The sequence below is a fragment of the Sciurus carolinensis genome, chromosome 9 (assembly GCF_902686445.1).
Source record: "Sciurus carolinensis chromosome 9, mSciCar1.2, whole genome shotgun sequence".
NCBI lineage: Eukaryota > Metazoa > Chordata > Mammalia > Rodentia > Sciuridae > Sciurus > Sciurus carolinensis.
In genome coordinates, this window is record NC_062221.1 from 106,540,532 (window position 1) to 106,562,500 (window position 21,969).

Below are 21,969 nucleotides of genomic sequence, written 5' to 3' on the forward strand. Positions count from 1 at the left end.
TTAAGAGGTTGGGCCTACTGGAAAGTAATTAAATTATAAGAAGCATTGTCTCTGGGAGGGATTAGTGCTGAACTTATGGAGAGATTAGTTCTCATAAGAATAGGCTGTTATAAAGGGAAGTCATACAATAAACTTGGCTTTCTTCTCATTCAGCTATTTTCTACATCTTGGTCATGTTGTAACATAGCCAAGAGGGCTTTCACTAGAAACCAGACAAATGCAGTGATCCAATTCTGAACTTTCATCCATTTAAACTCTGATTTAAATAAAACTTTTCTTTATAAAGTACTCAGCCTCAGGTATTTTGCTATAGCAGCAGAAATGTATTAACATATCCTCAACAAAAGAATAATTTTCACTTTTTCAAAATGTTTTTTTATCATGATAGAAATGTAGGGATGTAGTTCAGTGATAGGGTACTTGCCTATTCTGCATGAGGATCTGGTTCAATCCTCTGTACTGAAAAAATGAACAATGCTTTTTATTCAAAGTATGACTAGTACATAGCTGAGTTCTTAGCTCATAATAAACATTCAAAACACACACTTATTAACCAAATAAATACACAAATAACACTTGAAATTGTACAAAATTTTAAAGTATTAAGAAGGAACAAAAAGGCCCATAAGGAAAAACTGCATTGAACAGAATATAAACTACCATTACTTTATCACTTAATTTTCACAATGGATCAATTCTAAATAGAAATAAAGATGGATACATACATAGATAGACAAAAATAAACTCATATATATCAACAGGTCCATGGATTTTCATGGCATAGCTGATGTTTTACTGTACCACTGTCATTTCTATGCCGTTTGGAATCCACTTACTATTAATCCTTACATTTGCTTGTAAGATAACATAAAGTTTCATAAACAAAAATTCTGTGGCATTTTTCTACCTTTTAGTGATACCTAAAGTTTTGTTTATGCTTATCACAGTCAAAAATCCAAAAAAGCAACAAAACTGAGGTTTAAAAACAAAATTTATCTAAATATTTCATTAGTACAATAATAGACAATGACACAATATTTCCACAGTCAAGTGAAGTTGGTAGATGTTTTCCATGTGATTTTTCCTCAGGTTTATATATAATTTATGTTTTTTCATATTTGTACTACAAATTATTTATGTGTATATACATATATATATGTGTGTGTGTATGTTCATGTATATGTATATATGTGTATAACTCAAAAATCAATTGACATAGACAAGCTTCCATCATGCATCTATAGATTCCACATTTATTATTTCACATAGAGCAAATTGGAGAAAACAGTCTCTCTTCAGCAGTTAAAAAGAAATTCCTTCTGATTTGCTCAGAGCAGTAGCTTTGGGGAACAAAAACTCTTGGTAGGCTTTCAACAGTATTACAAAATTAATAAGATTTCTGACAGTTTTCTGACCATTTTATTCTTTTAATATTTTGATTCAACTATCTAGTTTGAACTATATGAGAACCAGCCAAATAACTTTAATCTCAGGCAATAATCTTTCACTGGAGCCAAACTGGAGTCAGTCATTTGGGGAGATTGAATCTGTCATAATACTGGGCTGCCTTCTTATCAACAAGCCATTTCTTTTAATAGGAGCATAATCTTAAAATGGATGGAAGCAAATTAAATGAGGTTTATCTGTACTTCCTCCACAAAGCTTTTGTGCCATCTTCATTTAGGGTAGATTTCAAAAAGAAAACAAACCGAATGTTGTGTCTGAAGGAAGTAATTAAATCCTCAATTTGCCTACAACCATTTATTTGTAATAGTAGCAATTCCAAATTTGATTAATAGTAAGATCTCCTTCTGGTAATTAAACTTTCTCCCAGATTTCCTAAAATTGAGTTGCTTATGAAAATCCACACAAACTTCCAAAGCCTTAAGAAGAATTTCTGAATACTTCAAGACCGAGGTGGAAATAAGTAGTTTTATAACTGTAATGTTTCTATGTGGTCCTGGAGAACTATAAGATGGCTGGGGTTCTCTGCTTTATTGAAGATGAAGGCTGTTATACATTCTCACTTTTCCATATGACTTCTGTCTCAGAATCTACATCATGTACCCTGGATATCAAGAAAAATAGTCTTGATCACATTGTTCATTCAAAAACTGCTAAGCAGTTACTACCATAGCAGCCTAGAAATGTACAAAACTCTAGAGCATATTCTAACTTTCTTAGGTTTCTTAATCATTTTTAAATTGTGTGGATTCACAAAATCTTCCACTATCATTAATAAAGTTAAACTTAATAATGACACAAATATCTTACCTGAATTCATATTTTAAGACAATGTGATAGCAAAAGCAGTAACAGAAAGGCACAGAAACACAAACAGAAAAAAGTCACATTTGAGTGTATTATGTATAGAAACAAAGAATAAAGCACAAAAAAGAAAGGAAACAAACAAAAAAAGAACACATACTGTAAAAGCACATTGTCCCCAGAATTCACTCGTTTCACTTGAAATCACAGTAACTGTAGGTTATCCAAGCCTGACCTATACTAGTTGATTTTTCCCATTATAGATATTATAGCATATTTTTCTGATCACAGAGTGTCTCATTGACTATGTATAGATTCAATGTATAGATAGATATTATCTGCAGGTGTTAATGAATTATCTATCACGTAGTAAAATTGTTAAAAATATTAAGTTCAAGAAAGAAAATATTGACACAGAATTTTAGCAGCACAAAGCACGCATTTTGACATAAATATTTGTATAAATGTTTTCAAAATATATATATTCCATGAATATGAGTTTGCTGTTCATTAACAATTATACTTCATTTCTTTCTTTAGAATTGAAAGAGGCATTTAAACATCCCACCTAATGGTCACCTCTAAAGAGATGTATTTGCTTAAATAAGAATTTAGATATGTAAGAACTGAAATGCATAGTCTAAAATAAAATTACCAAATATTTAATGAAAAGGATAATGTCAGATAATAATCATCATTATTCTAAATTTTTGCTTTCATATAGCAATTGTGGAACTAAGAAAAAAATTAGCTTGTCTGCAACCATGATGTTCTCTCCCTATCTCCTAAATACAATTTTCTATCTGTTTAGTTAACTCTTACTTATCTATAGTAATGGAGGTATGCAATTCTGTAGATAACATAATTTTTATATATTCTGGTAGGCTCTTCCTACATCATCAAAGCTTCATCTAGAAATAAAGTGAAAGGAGACATTGGAGTTAGCTATTGAATTCACACATTTCCCTTCATCTACTTTGATATTTGATCTCTTTTCTTAAATTCATGGAAAACAATGAGGTTTCCGAAGAGCCAAATGTTATTTTCTTCATAGGCAACCAAAAGTAAAACCAAGGAAATAATCGTTTTTTCAAGTAAAAAGGAATCAGATAGGAAAGAAAATATGTGCTTTAATTTATTGTTTGTATTTCAATTTTTTAAAGAATAACAATTTTTGAAGATATTGCAAAAAATGTTTGCATCATTAGAGATTAATTTGCTCAGATAATACCCCATTACCCTCCAAAACTTCTGTATTTCCTACAAAAAAAGCACATTTTTATAACCATAATATGATCCTCAATATCAACAAATTTATACTACTATTGCCAACCATTTATAATAGTTTTCCTATATTTAAAAAGTTCTCCAATACCTGGAGACTAAATAATACACTATTATATGATGAATGGATAACAGAAGACATCAGGAGGGAAATAAAAAAATTCTTAGAAGTAAACGAGAACAAAGACACATCATATCAAAATCTCTGGGACACTATGAAAGCAGTACTTAGAGGAAGATTTATTTCATGGGGCGCATTCAAAAAAAGAAGTAGAAATCAACAAATAAACGACTTAACACTACAGCTCAAAGCACTAGAAAAAGAAGAGCAGACCAATACCAAAAGTAGTAGAAGACAGGAAATAGTTAAAATCAGAGCCGAAATCAACGAAATCGAAACAAAAGAAACAATCGGAAAAATTAATAAAATAAATAGTTGGTTCTTTGAAAAAATAAATAAAATTGATAAACCCTTAGCCACACTAACAAAGAGAAAGAGGGAGAAAACTCAAATTACTAAAATCCGGAATGAACAAGGAAACATCACAACAGACACGAGTGAAATACAAAACATAATTAGAAGCTATTTCGAAAATCTATACTCCAACAAAACAGAAAACCTCGAAGACATCAACAAATTTCTAGAGACATATGAACTACCTAAACTGAACGAGGAGGACATACACAACTTAAATAAACCAATTTCAAGCAATGAAATAGAAGAGGTCATCAAAAGCCTACCAACAAAGAAAAGTCCAGGACCAGATGGGTTCTCAGCCGAGTTCTACAAAACCTTTAAAGAAGAGCTCATTCCAATACTCCTCAAACTATTCCATGAAATAGAAGAGGAGGGAACCCTACCAAACTCGTTCTATGAAGCCAATATCACCCTGATACCTAAACCAGACAGAGACACATCAAGGAAAGAAAATTTCAGACCAATATCCTTAATGAACATCGATGCAAAAATTCTCAACAAAATTTTAGCAAATCGCATACAAATATATATTAAAAAGATAGTGCACCACGATCAAGTGGGTTTTATCCCAGGGATGCAAGGTTGGTTCAACATTCGGAAATCAATAAATGTCATTCACCATATCAACAGACTTAAAGTTAAGAATCACATGATTATTTCAATAGATGCAGAAAAAGCATTTGATAAAATACAGCATCCCTTCATGCTCAAAACACTAGAAAAAATTGGGGTAGTGGGAACATTCCTAAACATTATAAAGGCCATCTACGCTAAGCCCATGGCTAATATCATTCTAAATGGTGAAAAACTGAAAGCGTTCCCCCTAAAACTGGAACAAGGCAGGGATGCCCTCTTTCACCGCTTCTATTCAACATCGTCCTTGAGACTCTAGCCAGAGCAATCAGACAAACCAAAGAAATTAAAGGGATACGAATAGGAAAAGAAGAACTCAAACTATCCCTGTTCGCTGATGACATGATTATATATTTAGAGGAACCTGGAAATTCCACCAGAAAACTTTTAGAACTCATAAGTGAATTCAGTAAAGTAGCAGGTTACAAGATCAATGCTCATAAATCCAATGCATTTTTATACATAAGTGATGAATCTTCAGAAAGAGAAATTAGGAAAACTACCCCATTCACAATAGCCTGGAAAAAAATAAAATACTTGGGAATCAATCTCACAAAAGAGGTGAAAGACCTCTACAATGAGAACTACAGAACACTAAAGAAAGAAATTCAAGAAAACCTTAGAAGATGGAAAGATCTCCCATGTTCCTGGATAGGCAGAATTAATATTGTAAAAATGGCTATACTACCTAAAGTGCTATACAGATTCAATGCAATTCCAATTAAAATCCCAATGATGTACCTTGCAGAAATAGAGCAAGCAATTATGAAATTCATCTGGAAGAATAAAAAACCTAGAATAGCTAAAGCAATCCTCAGTAGCAAGAGCGAAGCAGGGGGTATTGCAATACCAGATCTTCAACTCTACTACAAAGCAATAGTAACAAAAACGGCATGGTATTGGTACCAAAATAGACAGGTAGATCAATGGTACAGAATAGAGGACATGGACACAAACCCAAATAAATACAATTTTCTCATACTAGACAAAGGTTCCAACAATATGCAATGGAGAAAAGATAGCCTCTTCAACAAATGGTGCTGGGAAAACTGGAAAACCATATGCAATAGAATGAAATTAAACCCCTATCTCTCACCCTACACAAAACTCAACTCAAAATGGATCAAGGACCTCGGAATCAGACCAGAGACCCTGCATCTTATAGAAGAAAAAGTAGGTCCAAATCTTCAACTTGTTGGCTCAGGATCAGATTTCCTTAACAGGACTCCCATAGCACAAGAAATAAAAGCAAGAATCAACAACTGGGATAGATTCAAACTAAAAAGCTTTCTCTCAGCAAAGGAAACTATCAGAAATGTGAAGAGAGAGCCTACAGAGTGGGAGAATATCTTTGCCAACCATACCTCAGATAGAGCGCTAATTTCCAGAATGTATAAAGAACTCAAAAAACTCTACACGAAGAATACAAATAATCCAATCAACAAATGGGCTATGGAAATGAACAGACACTTCACAGAAGAAGATGTACAAGTAATCACCAGATATATGAAAAAATGTTCAACATCCCTAGTAATAAGGGAAATGCAAATCAAAACTACCCTAAGATTTCATCTCACCCCAATTAGAATGGCGATTATCAAGAATACAAGCAACAATAGGTGTTGGCGAGGATGTGGTGAAAAAGGAACACTCATACATTGCTGGTGGGGTTGCAAATTAGTGCAGCCACTCTGGAAAGCAGTGTGGAGATTCCTCAGAAAGCTTGGAATGGAAACACCATTTGACCCAGCTATCCCACTCCTTGGCCTATACCCAAAGGACTTAAAATCAGCATACTACAGAGATACAGCCACATCAATGTTCATTGCTGCTCAATTCACCATAGCCAGATTGTGGAACCAACCTAGATGCCCTTCAGTTGATGAATGGATAAAGAAACTGTGGCATATTTATACAATGGAATATTACTCCGCAATGAAGAATGATAAAATTATGGCATTTGTAGGCAAATGGTCGAAATTGGAGAATATCATGCTAAGTGAGATAAGCCAATCTCACCAAAAAACTAAAGGACGAATGATCTCGCTGATAAGCGGATGAGGACATATAATGGGGGGTGGGACGGGCTAGCATTAGGTTTAGGGTTAGGTTTAGAGTTAGGCTAAGGAGAGCAGTAAGAATGAAGGAAAGAAGGACTGTGTAGAGGGAAAAGAGGGGTGGGAGGGGTGGGAGGGGTGGGAGGGGTGAGAGGGGTGGGGGGGAGGGGAAAAATATAATAAACATCATTACCCTATGTAAACGTAAAAAAAAATAAATAAAAAAAAAGGCCTTCTGATGAAGTATGGAATATATAAAAAAAAAAAAAAAAAAAAAGTTCTCAAACACTCTGTTAACAAATGTTGTATTTCACAATTTCTGTTGATCAGAAATTTGGGCAAGGCTTTTTGGGCTATGTAGTAGGGTCATAAGTTTGCAAGCAAGGTCACCACTCTGGCTGTGATCTTATCTAAAGACTCTACTGAGGAGAGACTGGTGACAGGTTCACTCAACTGGGAGTTGATAGGATTCAGTTGTGCAGTGAGGGACTCAGTTCCCCCACTGGCTGCTGGGCAGAGGCTTCCCACACTCCCTTGCATAGTGGATTAATCTTTTCCACAGAGCTATTGGCAACATGGTGGCAAATTTCCATCAGAGTGAGAAAATGAGAGAACAAGAAAATGTGGCACAAGACAGAAATGCCTTTTTTTTGGAAATCAAATTTTAGGAGAGGAATCCTATCGATTTTACCATGTAGCGTCTTTGAATCTGCTAATTCTAACATCTAATAACTATAACCTCTTTGAAGCTGCTGACAGTAAACATCCAGTAACTATAATTTTAATCCTCAGATTCTTTTCTTTTCTTTTTTAAAATCTCCATTATGTTGTTTCTAGCAAAATCTTTCCATTAACCTTCATTCACTGAATTTAAATGTTTCATTTTCTTTGTTTTCCTCAGTCACTAACATTTCTTCACTCTTTCTTGGATTTTCGTGATCTTGACACTTCTGAAAGTTATATGACAATTATTTTGAATACTGTCCATCCATTTGTGTTTGTCTAGTATTTTTTCATTAAAAAACTTTTGTCATGCATTTTTGGCAGGAATATCACAAGTGTAATGGTGTATTCTTTTGTACTGTTTCTGTCAAGCGGAATGCCATAACAATTTGTCCCATTATTGATAATATGCACTTGGCTCACTTAAGGTATATCAACCACACTTCTCCATTATTCTACCCCTTGTAAAAAATATTAACAAGCATTTTGTAGGGAGCTATTCTGAATCTATAAAAATCTCTCTTTCCTCATCAGACTCCCAATTTATTTATTTACTTATTTATATATATGTGGACTCATGGTTTCCTGTTTTATTCAGTGTAAAATAACAAGCTACTATTACTACTATTAGGACACTCAAATTATACTGTTTGGCCAGTGGGAACTGAATAAATCCTACTTTTGTGTCATTTAGATGCCCTCTCATTCTTTAACCACTGTTTATTGTGAGTAAAGCAAAATCTTTCAGGCTTATCTTGCACCTTTTATATAGTCTTAAAATCAGCAATTTCTACATGAAGCCTTATTTTTCTTTCCCATGAGCTAATTGCACTCATTATTATTAAGATGTAATTATTCCCAAACCTTTTGAAATATCAGATTTTGTTTGTGTTCAGGTACAGACACATGCACATAATATATATATATATATATATATATATTATATATATATATATGCACACATATATGTATATATATTATATATATAATATATATATTTCCGAGGAGCAGGAACAAGAGGGTAAACTTGCACTTTGGAAAGAAAAGGTGGAGTACAACTGGATCTCAGGTCCACTGCCCAACACTGATCCCAGATTTGGCCTCCTGCTTTTCAGTGAAGCACTTTCCTCTGCCATTGCTACAGCTATGGTTCAATTAGATAAAAATGCCACTCATGCCACTGCTCCAAAAGAAGAAAGTGGCAGACTTTGGCATCCATGTGGTGCTGATGTATGAGTTACGAAACTATGGCAAATTCCTGCAATATTTCAAAGGAAAGTCTGCAAAGACAGACAGAAGCTTGCCACAGGGTTGGAACTACTGCACAGATTCTTCATTAGAATGCCTAGAAGAACTCAGAATAAGATCACTGTGCTTAAGACCCTCAAAATAAAGAGTCACCAGCAGCATGCAATGCCAGCTAAGGAAAGCAGCAGGTCTTACTATGCAAATCCAGCCCATTAGAGCAGCAATACGGGCTGTAGCAAAGACCTTGAGAGTTGGAACTCCCTAAGACCTCTCTACCACAGTGTATGCAGGACACAGGGCTTAAAGCCTGAAGAGTTAATGTCTGTCCTGCTGAGATTTTACACTCGCCAATTTTTCCCTTTTGGAATAGGAGTGTCTGCCCTATCCATGTCCTGCAATTTTATCTTGGAAGCAGACTACTTCTATTTTATTTGTCAGTCTCCAAGATAGAAGAATTTTTGCCCAGTTTCAGATTCAAATTTGTGCTTGGACTTTCATGTGATGCTGGAATGAGTTAAGACTTTGGGACTATTGGAGATGGAATGTTTGTACTTTGCATTGGGATAAAGGCATGAATCTCGGGGGATAGGGGTGAGTGGAGCATCCCAGAAGGGTTTGTATGATAGAAATTCAGTCCCCAGTGTGGTGGTGTTGAGGTAGTGGAACCTTGGGTAATGGGAGAGCTGCCATGGAGCAGTCTCCTCAGAAGGCACTGAGTGGGTTAGTTCTCATAAGAACTGAATAATTTAAAGCAAGACCACCCTGTATACACACTATAGCACACAGTCATTGCCATTTCCACTTATTCTTCAATTTGTGATGTAGCCAGAAAGGCCCTCACCAGAAGTCAGGAGAGATGGAGCCACTCAGTCTTGCAACTTCAGTCTCCAAAATAAACCTCATTTTTTAAAAAAGTTCCTGGTCTCATACGTTCTGTTATAGTAACACAAAACAAACACATCAACTTAACACTCTGATTGTTCTCCTTAAAGTGGTTGTGGTCTAAATTTTCATGTCAGGGTCAGTACATGAAAGTCTCCCTGCCCTGCTCTGAACTGGTATCTCCTATTCCAGTCCACATCACTTGGGCACCCTCCTTATTTAGGTTAGACTCTGACACCCACACACACCTCTCTCTGTGAGTCAGGTTCCACTCCATTTGGTGTCTCTAACACATCATACAGTCTCATCAATAGATGAATGACTTTTTATTCCATTTGAGCTCTGGAACTCTGTGCTGACATGACCTCCAAAGTCTCTTTCTTATCATAGTCCAAGAGCTGAACATGCCACAATTCACCTCCCCTCTCTGATGAGGTTATGGCATTTTATGCCAGGCCACTGACCACATACTCAGGACCTTATGCACCCTTCTTGAACTCCAGCATTCCAGAGCAGCCCACCTCCCCACACACAAACCTTCCTCCCTCTTCCTGGTATGATACCTGTAGCCAGCCATCTCCTCCACCTGCTCTGCCTGATTTCTCACACAGCTGCTGACCCCTCTGGGTGGATATTGTTCTCTTATTCTTTGAGCCCCACAGCCTGCTCTTAATTCTTTTACCCCTAGGCTGTGAACACCTATCAAGTTTTGTTTTTACTAATGTTTCTAGGACTGAGTTGTTCAGAAAGGAAAGGAATGAAAAAATAATGAAAGGCAAGAGAAAAAAGAAGATAAAGATATCATATGTACTATATTTTGTTAGAAAAAAAAAGATATATGAAACCCAGTGATACCACTTAGAAAAGAGGATCCCCAGAGAAAATAATACTACTAATAATAATTTGTATAAATAGTGCAGGGGATCATTATTCAAAAGAATGAAAAGTTGAGTTTTAAGTATTGTTTATGAAGAAATGAAAATTAAAGTAAAATCCTCTACCATTTTAGATTTGCAGGGGAACCTATGGAGAAAAATTTCTGTGAATGTCTCTGTATGGTAAGTGATTCCCAGGAGCTATGCTGGTGATTATATTACAAATTATAAATTGGCACAAAATATGATTTCAAATAGATTTTATTTCAAAATTCTCAAGAAGACATAGAAACTGTTACAAAATGTTATACTACAATAAACTGACTCCAAGGAACTAATTTCACAACTGCCCAATTTCTACACATTATCTACAACAATAAAAAGACATTGATAAAGAGTTTTCTAATCTTATTATTTTACCTATATACAATAAATTACAGATAATTTATTAAAATTTTCCTGTAAACTCACCTTTAGTGGTAGAGTTAGTTTTATTATCTGTTTGTAGAATAGACAAAAGCACATACATACTAAAAATATGTATGGTGTGCTACATAGACAATTAAGTGTGTGATTATAAATGTAAAAAAATCTGTAAGATTATGCACTTATTTGTGTCTTCCTTTCAAGTGATTATTTCTATCCAACTTGCATCACTTACTAAATATAAATATAAAGTATTTTTCTTTGTGCTTTTTGATTTATGCTTTAAATTAATTCAATAAATCATGATATTTAATATCTGACTTTGGCCTGAGGGACTTTCTTTTCCATGACTGTGGAATATCACATCCATTACTGGTCTTGGAGGTTATCATTGATTCTATCACACTAATTTCCTGTGTGTCACACCAGGGTCCCACTACCATTTCTGACAAACAATATTTATTTGTTTACCTCTGTCGTGGATAAGTGAAACTTATATATAGTCTTAAGAGCACTGTCCCTCCTCAGATTGATACAAATAATTTAGCAAGCTTAAAAAAGGAGTGGTAGGGTCTATGTGATTGTGAAGAAAGTTCAACAATAGTGAAGTTGTTTGCAAATTTAGTTTTAGATTTCTTAATTTTTTTAAATTTTAGACAACAAAGGTAAAGGTGAAAATCAGAGAATTTCTTAATATGGAATGCGTATCACGTTGGTAACTTCTTGTGATGATATTTGAAGTTTCATTCCCAATTTTTTCTAATCATTTATTAGGTTTGTTTCTGTAGGGGGAAAAACAGCCTTTATAATGACAAAAAATATTCCTTTTACATAGTAGCTGATATAAGTTCAAAGTTATTTTGGTACACTTGGAGTACTTTCCAAATATCTAGTGTCAAAAGTCACTTCTTTTTACTTTTTTCTCTTTTTGTTTTCTTTCTTCCCTGGTTCCCCTTCTTGGTGGTATTAAAAATCATGGAGCAAAATGGAAGTTTCTTCCTCTGTTATCTGATTCCTGCTTATGAAGCTGCAGGAATACCTGATGATAGTTTCCATGAAGGATTCCCTGAAATGAATTATATTATAGAGCAGTACTAGATCAAAAGAAGCAATTATCATGTGTGAGCTAAAGTCAGTTTGGTTGAAGAAGTCCCAATCACCATCTAAAGGAAAAGAAAAAGGAAATTAGTGTCAAGCATTGAGATTATGCAACGTAACAAAAATGATAGATGAAAGTCACAAACTGAAAGTAAGGATCGAGTCATGAAGCATATTTGATGAGGCAGTTAGAGGCTATGAGCTGCCAAGGAAGTTCTCCCTAAGGTTTCGTTTGAATCACCACCTTCTTAGTAGCTGAGACTGCTGTAGCAAAATGTCATAGACTGTGAGATTTAAACAATAGAAATTTATTTCCCACAGTTTTGGATTCAATGATCAAAATTCCAGAAGGGTGAGATTCATTAGGAGGCCTCTTCTCTTGATTTGTAGGCAGCCACTATCTTGCTATGTGATCACCTGGCCTGTCCTTGGTGCATGCACACTCATTCCCTTCCTCATCTATAAGGTTGAATTCTAAATATTAGTATTGCCCTCCTCCTCCCCCTATTTATGGCCTCTTTTTGTTTGGGGGGGTGGAATTTATGTTTATCTATAGTAGTCTAGTATGGGAACAAAATACAGCAGACAAATAACTGTGTTTTATGATGAGACAGAGAAAGCACAAATAACATTCCTGATTGTCTTGTATTGGAAAGCTAAGAAAAATGTAGTTGACATTTGTCTGCCATTCTCTGGTCAGGAACTTAGAAGATGGTTGAGGTCAGATTCTGTAGAAGTGGTGGTGATTGAGCCCATCTGAAGAAATAGTGCAATGTCACCATGTAGGAAACACTCAGAAGATGCAGTCCTATCCCCACAGGAACCACAAAGATCAAGGAAGATGCATGCTAGTCCATCATGGGGGTCTATGAGGACCTTTATACCCCAAACTAACCATAGATTGAGTCACAAACTCTGTCACCATTGGAAACAATAAGAAAGGTCAATGACCCTACCTACATGGCTTTGCTGTCACTCAGAAAGTAAATGGTATTTATTACTAGTATTGAAGAACACCAAAAGACCTAGATTAGTGGTACAGGATATCTTTTTTATCTTTTCCATTTTCCCTCAGCAAGAGTCAAAAAGTAAGCTCTGGGAAGATGGAAAGAATCGAAAGAGAATAAACAGCCCCTTCATGCTGGAGCCACATTTCACCGATGTTGGGGTAAGAATGATTAAGAAAAGTTAAAGTGAGATTGAAATTTGACTGCACTGAATTAATATCTTAAATTACCTTTAAAAAAGCAGAGTTGTGCTGAAATTACATTAAAGGAACTTATTTCCCACCAGCAAAGTAGATTTGACATAGCAGTTATTAATAATCATAAGAAAAAATTTATATATATTATGTGTGTGTGTGTGTGTGTGTGTGTGTGTGTGTGTATACTTCCAATTGGTTGGAACACCTCCATGAATTCAGTTAAAAGAAATGACTAAGAGGTGGTTCATTAAATACTAATTGCCTTCCTCATCCTAAATGCAGTCCTATGTATTTATCATATTCATCTATTGTGAAATGGCCTTAAGGTATACTGTTGACCTACTTTTGACAGAAATGAACTAACTTAAAAGAAAATAAGTTATTACAAAGAAAATGCAGTTTAAAAAGCTTTTGCCTGCTTGTTGAGCAGAAACACAATTGCTCAGTAAGAGGACTTGACGGTTACCATTTAGCCCTCTTGTGGCAGGCAAATCCTTCTGCTCTTGAAAGATTGCGATTCAATTTCTTACACTTCTCTGACATCAGTCACTACAGACACAATGGTGACAACTTCTAACTCTAAAGGTCCAAAGGAAGGGGGTAATATCTTTTAATCGTTCCTTCTCTCAAAGAGCAGAGCTGTAAGAGGAGGAGGGAGGAGGAAGGAGTCACATAGGGCATTGACATTCAGTACACACTGCTCTATCAGTAGACTGTAATGCAAAGAATTCATCACACAGAAACCTGAAGGCATCTCACCAGGCCTGGTCCCTATTAAGTGAGTCTAACTCTTTCAGGAGAGACATAATCAAGAACTCATTAAAGATGCAAAAATATAACAAGTGTACCATCATTTAGATGAAAACAGCATGAAGAAAAGAATGAAAACCTAAGTAAGAAAACATTTTCAAGCATTTCATCAAATTTCCTCATATAGACCCATTTGATTTTGGGTTATTTCTATGACAGTTTAAAAAAAAAAACCTAAAGATGGGAAAAAAATAAATAAAAGAAATCTAACTGCAAGAAAAGCACTGCTATCGGAAACTTGTAGCTGTGAAAATGAAGTTAAAGAGCATCCAGATCTAACAATGACCGAGGACATTTATTTTAGAATTCTGAATTACTCCAGAATTAGGGCACTACCTTTTGCCACTCTTTAAAGTAATCCTATTTCCTATATTTCCCCAAACCTCTGATAAATGCATAAAGACCTGCAAGGTGTCATCACCAACATTGTTGTCATATTTTATTTCCACAAATCATATTAGCAAGGTCATCATTCCACTAATTAAAAGTACCTTCATTAACTATCCCAAAATTTGGGTAAAAGATTAATATTTTCATTTTCATTGTTGTTAATATCACCAAAGACTATGAAAAAACTTGGATAAATATCTACATAAAGTAGCTTACAGTTTCTAACCAAAAGAAAAATAAAAGCCCTAGATGGTACAAAAATGTTAAATTACAAGATGAAGAGTGAGAAGTGATAGGAAAGATCATTGGGGAGAAAAAAAATTTAAGATTGAATTGCTTTCCAGAGTCCATTCAGATTCCTAAAGAAATTGTTTTCAAGGTAACCTTTGGGAAGCATGCCCTGGTAATTTCCTCAGTGTCTTCTGTGACTGCACTCTCCATGTAACTAAAGAAAATTTCACCTACTCCAGATGATTTGGGTCAATTAGGTGTTATAAGTTATTTTCTTATTTTCCCCAAATGCCTCAATCCTTCTAACATCCCAACCTTCCGTACACCTTCTCTCACCTATTTCTAACTGATAGTTTTCCTTATTTTCTTCAGTCCAGAGATCCCCAGGATTGAACATACAATGTATTCCCAATGCCCTTTCCAAAACTTAGTAAGGAGGAACTATTACCTTCATATTCCCTGATATGATTGCTCTCTGTATGAAGTCTCAAATTGTATTAGATTTTGTTGCTGTATAACATTAGATTGTAATGCCTCCCGTGTTCACACATACCTTACTTCAAATGTGGGATTTCCAGGCACACTAGTTTTCAGTTAATTTATTTTATATGTGCATGTGGGCATCTGTGTGCACCTTCATACTGTTAAAGGTTAAAATAACTTTAGCTTTCATGTTATACATTATACATAAATGTTTCTAAAAACTAGAAGTCTTATTATAGCTTCAGGTATTCTTTCCAAAACAAAAATGTCAATTAATACACAGTCCATATCTCAATATGTGGTTAAAAAATCTTATTAAATGCATGTTAATTTCTCCTACTTGCTTTTTTACACATTCAACATCGAAATATTTTGCTTAAACTTATGTGCTAAAAGTATTAATGTTTAATTTTGCAGTTTCCTCAAATAACCCCCAAGTATTTCTTCTTCTCTTTAATAGTTAATATTCCTAAAACAATAATGTTTTGCTGGATTATAGTATCCATTAATTTATTGTAAAAAGAAATCTATTACTTTCCCTAGCATACATAATGCCCTGGGTTCAAGTCTGCACAAGAAAAAAAAAAAAAACTATGACTTATTTTTATGCAGATATTATACTGAGTACTGAGGACACAAAGACAACAAAGATAAAATTTCTACCCTTAATAAAATTAAATTTGGTGAGAAAGTTTCATGAATACCATATGGTAACTCTTTGAGATATTAATCTCTATTTTCTCCTGGCACTTGTGAGAAATCTCCATTTGATATAATGCCTTTCAAATTACCACAAACTCAGTGATTTAAAAAAAAAAACAAACAAACATCTATTTACCATCTCACAATTTCTGTTGGTAAGAAGTCTGGACACACTATAACTGAGATTTTTGGTTAGAATTTCACAAGGCTAAAATCAACAGGTCAAACAAGTCATGTTCTCATCTGGAACTCACTCTTCTTTCTTAAACTCACTGATTATTGTCAGAATTTATTTCCTTGGAGTTCCGGGGTACAAGTTCATGTCTTCTTGCTAGTCATAGGCTAAAGGTCACTCTTATGTCACACAAACTGCCCACAGTTGCCTGTTCTGAGACCCTCCTTAGAACAGAATAATTTTCTCATTCAAGGTAAACAAAACAGCATTTGAGGTAATTTAAAAAGTCTATGACTTCCCCTTTCTTTCACTTCCAGACTACCTTTTACAAGGTTTCATCTGCTTAGACCAAGCCCACCCCTTACCCAAAGGAAAAAAGGAATTATACAAAGTATTCACTCAAGGGAAGAAATCAAGGGGAACATTTTCCCCATCTACCTACCACATTCTATCCTAATAAGGTTGTTTTTATTTTTCCTCCCTCTGGAGGTTGTTAAGAAATCTAGTCTTTGTTGGACATAAGGAACGATTCAAAGTTACCCCAAATTTAATCCCTATCCAAGGAGCTAGAGAATATGGAATGCAAAAGATTCCATTAAAAAAAAAAATGTCAACATTTAGAAGTGGTGGAAGTGTGTCAATTTGAAGAAAGTTTTGAGTAATCTTCCTAAGGTCAGAGGTGTGGGCGTGGAGGGTGGAATTATAGCTTTAGTAACTTTTGGGAAGTGGCCTAGGTAAAATCAGGTAATCAATGATGAATAAAAGCTAAGGGACACTAAAAAGGTTCTAGGCTTCCAGTCTCATCCAAACCACCCTTTCCCACCCTTGGCAGAGCCAGCAGAGACCACTGTTGACTAAGAAGAGTATGTGACCTTGAGTGTTTGAACTCATGGAACTCTTCTAACCTTTTTTTTCCCCTTTTTTTAAGGAGCTGGGGATCAAACCCAGGGCCCTATGCTTGCAAGGCAAGCACTTTACCAACTGAGCTATCTCCCCAGCCCAAAAGTTTCTTCTTAACAGGACTAGAATCAGATTCCCCCTGGGAAGGGAATTGAGGTCTTGGAATAGATAATCCAGTTTGATCAAGAAATTGAAAACAATTAATGAAGGAAACACTTCTGCTACATTTCAGAGACTGAAATTCATGCCATTATGTATGAAAGCAGAAAAATTATGACTCAACTTGATAGTGCTTCTAATAAAGGTATGCATAAAACATTTGGGAGTACAGAAGAGGTCTGCTACATAAGAATGACGCTGTACCTGTTCTCTAAGAAAAAATAATAAATCTTAGTTTTTAAGAAAATAAATAGAGAAAAGAAGAAATCAGGTGGAAGTAGAAGTAGTGAAGTGAGGAAAGAAATCCTGTTTCCTTACAATAACAGATGTAGATATAAGGATTCAAAAGATGTAATAAGAAGACAGACAAATGCAAAAGTAGTGCTGACATTCCATGTTTATGAGTTTTTCAGGGAAAACTATCCAGAGATAACAACTACATAAACACATTCCCTTTAACTGCCTTTTTTTTCTTTTTTTTTTTTTTTTTTTTTTGTAATTTACTTGCTAAGATTTTGAAAGGTTGAAGTTTGAAGGTTTTCAAGTACTTCTTATTAATATGTACCAGTGGGAGAAATTGTCTTATCAATAAACATGTTAATTGGGCTTAGTTGACAGTTGAGAGAGAAAGTTATGTAATAGGGGTCACAAACTCAAAAGCCTACAGAGGCCATGCTGTTAACATAAATGAGAGAAAAATCCTAAATCCAAGCACAATGCAAAAGAGCCTGGAGGAGCCTCTGAACTGGGGACCACCTAACCTTTCTATGGGGGCAGCTTCTATTCAGCCCTTGCCAATTACTGCCAAGTGGGAAAGCAAAGTTAGCAGTGCTAGAGTTCCTAATTGCTTCTGAGAAAAGCTGCAAATCTAGATTTAAGCATTGGCATTGCATAGTTGATTTTTTAATCTTTTATATTACAAAGCACAGGCAAAAAGTCTAAGGGCTTTAAAAGTCTTGAATTCTTATGTGGTTGTATATATGATGCAATACTCATGATTTGGGTTGAGTGATATAAGAGTTGGGGGTAGGGTAAGAAAAGGGGAAGTAGCTTTAGAGAGAGATTGCTCAAGAAAAAGGAAACAACAAGAAGTTAACTTTACGGACACTACAAAACAGTTCCATTGTTGGACCTGCTTAATAAAAAATAAAAAATTTATTACAGCTTTCAATTTGACCCAAGTTTTCTTCACCAACTTGTCAAAGGATCACATGGCAATTCTATCATATTAGTAACAGTAAAATCTATTATTTAATCTCTGATTAAATCTAAACATGGTAACTGCTGAAGTGCTTTTGAGGAGTGATCTGTCTCTGAAAAGACAAGGACTGGGGTGTATATGCATCATAATTGTTTAAATGCCTAACATTCATTGTGTGTGTGAATGTACATATGTGCTTCTGTGAGATCAAATCCATATGCATGTTTATATTTGATTATTAAATTCTCAAATATCTGGCAAATTTTTATCCCCTGCTTCTATGTTCAAATTCTTTTATTTATAGGTTGAGCCCAGTTTTAACAAATCTTTTTGCTATTTTTATGCTATTTTTTTTACTATGTTATTATAGACACTACTAGGATAAAGCAGATAATATATTCTTCTAAATTAGAGTAAATTGTAGAAACAGAGTAAAAGTGAAATTTCTATTTCCTTGTTCCAAAATCATAGAATTGATTGCCTGATTAAAAATAATCCTATAAATTTTAGGCATTAATTATTTCTTCATGCTACATAATGCATGCCACACTTTTCAAGACAGTCAGAAAAAGATGATTTCAGAACTTCCAGGTGGGATACTTGAGAGGACAACATTTGAAGAGTTCCACTCCTGCCACAGATTACTTCCCTCCTTCAAATAAGCCATCATGCCCTCAACTGCAACTTTACTGTTGCTCCTGGCTTGGATGATGTTGAAATCCTGCCTACTTTAGTGCTTTGTTCTCTTACACCAAATAGTTATGCTTTAACTGTTAGGTAAGAAAGTAGTCTATTCACCAACATATTTTTTGGATAATACTAATTTTTAAAACAGTATTTTAAGTATACAGGGTCGTCTGATGCCATGGAGCTGATTTCATTAGTGTGTCTTATTTTGGGCAGAGGGGATATATTCAAAAGGAAATAGCCATAGAAGTGACACTTTCATATTTTAAAAAAATGAAGAAAGAAATTTAAGAAATAAGTTGCTTAGATTAGGTTATTAGAGCTTCTGAGATGAATTTTTTTCAAAATAAAGAATTTGGACAATTGAAGAGGGATAAAGGGAGACAGGATAAACATTCCAGGTACCTTGGCTTTAAGAGGAGCTGGGATTATAGAGCAACTCTGCACTCACCTATGTTCAGTGGTTTTCTTGTCATTTCCTTTGTAGCTTATGGGATCACCCAGTGCAGAAATAGAGATGGTACACCATAGTTATCCTGGGGATATAAGAGACAACTCGCTAAGCTCACAGGCTACTTAGGTAAACTTCTGGCTTTGAGAATCTGCCTACCTCATCTTCACACCCTAGGTAGACAGTCTGACAGAAAACTACAGCCCCGAGCAATGATTGCCCTCAGCTATTTTGCATCTTTCGTAAATGGACCAAGATCCCTGCTCTAGCCAGCACATTCATATCAGTGAAACTGCCTTTGGTCACCAGAACTTCAAGAGAAGCATTTTAATTCCCAATTATGCCAGAAAATGACCTCCTGGCCACCCTTTTCTGCCCCAGGTCATTCAGTCCAACTGGCCTCAGGCACTAGCCCTACCTTGTTCAGTTTCTGCTTTATTCTGATCCACTAAGACTTTTATCTTATTTTAGAGTGTGGTCTTCTCTTCTTTTTTAAAAAAAATAATATATCTATTACAGCTATAGACTAAGAGGAAAGGGAAAATTTAAAGTTCATTTTAACAGCATCTGGACTAAAAGTTTTACATGTCTTTATGATAGCTGTAAAAAAATCATTTATTCTTTTTTTTTTTATCTTGGGAATTTAAGAATATACCAGGTATGCATGCCTTTAATTTATTAACTATACGTAAGATAGCTTCAGGGCAAAAAGATTTGTGAAAACTGGGCTCAATCTATAAATAAAAGAATTTGAACATAGCATGCAGCATTACATATAATACTAAAAATACTGAATTTCATTATAAAGTTTGTTTCCACAATATTAATGGTATTACAAGTCAATGTTAGCCATTTAAAAAATTTAGAATGCCCTGTGGCAAAGAGTACTGTTGCGTTAGGCTCTTCCTTGTTAAAAGAATCCTGACATGGTTTTGGATACCAATGTGCTCAGGAAGAAAACTACTACTACAGGCAGCCTTGCAGGTCATGGTGGCCACATGACATAGTTCTAAGAGATGCAACTGCCAGTCTCACGAGTAAGGCTTCTTGGAAGGCTATTTTTTACCCTGATAAAAGGAAGAGACTCACGAACCACCTTTCCCATTTACCCTTTCCCTTCTTCATTTGTGATACAAGTCTTGATGCCTGCAGTGTAGCTACCATCTTATGACCATGGGGATAAAAGAGACAGGCTAAGAATAGTGGAGAAGAAAGATTAAAGGAGTCTGGGACTTTGAGCAGCAATTCAGGCTGATAATACCTACCTTCCAACTACTTATAACATGAAAAAGACAAACGTAATTACCTATTTGTACCACTATGCCTTTTTTGTCAGGTTTCTGTTCCCAGAAGCTGAACTCTGTCCTAATTGGCCTGTGCTTGTATTATGGTCCAGTACAATAGGGCCAAGCTGTCATTCAATACCCTTTCTTTATGTGCAGTTTATATATACCATGACCAGAGTGTCAATTATATATATGGTCAACCCTCAGTGTCATTGAGGAATTGGTTTCAGGATCCCTAAGGATACCAAAATCTGCAGATGCTCAAGTTAATTATATAAAATGCATAATAATTTGTATATAATACACAGCATATCATCTGCAGTTGGCTGAATGTAAAACCCATAGATATGAAGGCCTGACTCTACAATTACCATCACTATTAAAATGATCAGATATACCTAACTTTTATAAATATGGTATTTAAAACATAGGTCCAAATAATTAAAGGGCAAAAACCATCTTCAGAAATATAGGTGGTTTTTTGCCTCTTATAACATGATATCAGAGAACAAAGTACCTATTTTTCCCTAAGTATCTTATGAAGCTTATGCTACATTAGAAATTGATCCCTAGTGACCTTCTTTCACTCTATAATTCCAACTCAGTGCCTGCTTCCAGAAAGCCCAACTTAACAATAGTTGGTACTGGGAGTCCAAGAAAGAGGGCGGAAAGATAGGATTTTGAACTGGATGCTTTACCACCCGGCAGGCATTGAGGACACCAAGACTGGTGTGAGATGGAACAGGAGCAGCTTCTGGAACAGTGGAGCAATCCAGTTGTTACACTTTCATCAGTGATGAATTGGGAGCATATTCCTGTGGAAGAGAGTATGCTTGCTCACATGAGGTGTTAGATATTTGAAATGTATCAAAAATATAGTACTGGAAGTCTATGGTATTGAATCACTTTTTCTGAGTACTGCTGGTGCTATACCATAGACCATCAGAAACTGAGGCTGAGGAACAGGCTGTAAAAGCCACATGTGAAAATCAGTGGCCACTTTGGTCATACACGGTGGTGAATGTCCTCTACTTCAGTGAGAGAACAGAGTACAGAGGTGCCAGCTATACAAAACTGGATTGGAAATAGTTTATTTTTATTTTTTTACTTAGGAGATCTCTCCCAAAGGGTAATAAATATTTAACAGCATGGTAAAGTCTCCTGGGAATAGTGTTAATGAATGAATAAGTTGGCTCCTATATGTGTTGGAAAAAATTAAAAATAAAAAGAAGGATGCTTTATTTCACTGGATGAATTGGAAAGTCAGAATTGTCATGGCAAACTATAAAGGATAGGATTGAAATCTTTGGGAAATCGG